We start from the raw sequence: 2,073 nt of genomic DNA, 5'->3' as shown, positions 1-2,073 counted from the left end.
AAAAGGGTGTGCCATCACACCTGGCCCATTATGTACCTTTAAATGTCTAAGAATAGATGTCTGTAATAAGAACTTAAGTTGCCCCAGTATTGTACAGTACCACTGAGTAAGCTGCACACACCTAACAAAGACTACAATCAGAAAGTGCCTTCTAAATAGCAACACTCTGGCTTAGAAACTTTTCTATCTCTATCAGCCAGGATGTGGTGAAATTGGTGATACGGACACCACGGTAACCACTGGTGACCTCTTGACACCACTCTAGCAGGGACTTGCTGGAGCTGACCAGGGCAGGTGGTGCCTGGCTGCCCAGCAGCCTCCTGTCCTCTTCGGGCTCCTCTGGGGAAGAGGCCCCCCCGAGGGCCTGGGTACCCCAGCCCCTGCCCCACTGGCCACCTGTGTCTCAATCAAGCTGGCTTCTGGGAGGCTTTCCTCAGCTTCTTTTCTCTTCTGGGTTCTCAAGACCTCAGATTCTGCTTTCTGGGCCTCAAAAATACCAGATTTATTTTCTAGGGGCTTAGAAACTGCTATCTCTGTTTTCTGGGGCCCCAAAGTCAAAGATTTGGCCTCTGCTTTTCTCAACACTCTAGCCTCTGTCCTCCAAAGCCTCAGAACTTTAGTCTCTGTCTCTGGTGTTCTGGATACTTCTGCCTCTATTGCCTGAGCCCCTGAAACTCTTTTTTCAGTGACTGTGAGAGCTCCCCAGTTCCCAGTCTCCTGGATTGCCAAAGTTTCTGTCTTTGCCTCCTCCAACTCTCAAACTATAGTTTCTGTCCACTGGGCCCTCAGAACCTCAGCCTCTACTGTTCCAGCTTCTGGCCTGGAAGTCCCGGAATCCCCCACCTCTGTCTTTTTAAGCCCTGGCTATTTTAGGTTCTATCTCTGGGATTTCTGAGCCACCAACTTCTATTTCCTGGGTTCCCAGCATCTCAGGCTGTGTCATGTCTATCCACAGAGCCCCTGATTCCCTAACCTCTGTTTCCTGGGCCTCCGATATCTCAGACTTTCCCATCTCAGCAGCTATCACTGGACCCTCAAAACCCCCTATTTCTGTCTTCTGGGTCCTCAATATTTTCAATTCTATTGTCTCAATCTCTGTTCTCAGTATCCTAGAACCCCCAGGCATCTCCTTGGCCTTTAAGAGTTCAGTCTCTTCTACCTCAGCTTCTGTCCCTGGCCCTTCTGGAGCCCCAGCTGAGATCTCCTGGGCTGGGGTGTTCTGGGCTCCCCTCTTCAATGGAGGAAGCTGTGGCATCTACAGCAGCAGCGGCAGGTCCAGGGGTCAGGGCGCTGACGGTGCTGGGTGCAGCGTGGACAGAGGATCCTGGGGCTGGAGTGGGATGGATGATGTCAGCTGGGGAGGGTGCTCCAGGGGTGGAATCCCAGCCCGGAACAGAGCAGGGCTGGGGAGATGGTGGGGTATGGCAGCCCTGTTTGGCCAAGGACATCTCCCCCAGCTGACTGCTAGGGTACTGGATCATGAGGATCTGCATTCGGACTTGGTGCTGCCCAGTGGGCACACATTCCAGGCCATCGTCAGGGCAGCAGCCACGGGGGTCAGGGCGCTGACGGCGCTGGGTGCAGCGTGGACAGAGGATCCTGGGGCTGGAGTGGGATGGATGATGTCAGCTGGGGAGGGTGCTCCGGGGGCGGAATTCCAGCCTGGAACAGAGCAGGGCTGGGGATGGTGGTGGGGCATGGCAGCCCTGTTTGGCTTCACAGCACTTTCCTTTTGTTTGGGTCTGCATTCACATTGGCTGTGTTCTTCCAAGGACATCTCCCCCAGCTGACTGCTAGGGTACTGGATCATGAGGGTCTGTATTCGGACTTGGTGCTGTCCAGTGGGCACACATTTCAGGCCATTGTCAGGGCAGCAGCCACCACAGCGTTGCACGGTCACACAGCTGGGCACCTGGGCAACACTTTCTTCTGGTGATCAGGGGCATCAAGCTGGGAGACAGGGGCCTGGGTGCCAGCCAGCTGCAGCAGTGCTGCGAGCAGCAGGCAGCGGAGTAGGGGGCTCATGGTGCCGGCCGGGGGCCGTGGTCCAGGGGCTCCCAAATCGCCCTAGCC

At 55.4% G+C, this 2,073-nt stretch overlaps 1 pseudogene; it reads right to left on the bottom strand.

Moving 5' to 3' along the window:
• Window positions 1-19: 19 nt before the first annotated feature.
• LOC115072591 lies at window positions 20-2,025 on the bottom strand (annotated as a pseudogene).
• Between the last annotated feature and the right edge of the window lie 48 nt (window positions 2,026-2,073).

The sequence above is a fragment of the Nannospalax galili genome, unplaced genomic scaffold (genome assembly GCF_000622305.1).
Source record: "Nannospalax galili isolate Female #2095 unplaced genomic scaffold, S.galili_v1.0 scaffold542, whole genome shotgun sequence".
NCBI classification, from domain to species: Eukaryota; Metazoa; Chordata; class Mammalia; order Rodentia; family Spalacidae; genus Nannospalax; species Nannospalax galili.
Note: the sequence above shows the minus strand (reverse complement) of the source record. Positions and strands in the feature narration are given on the sequence as shown.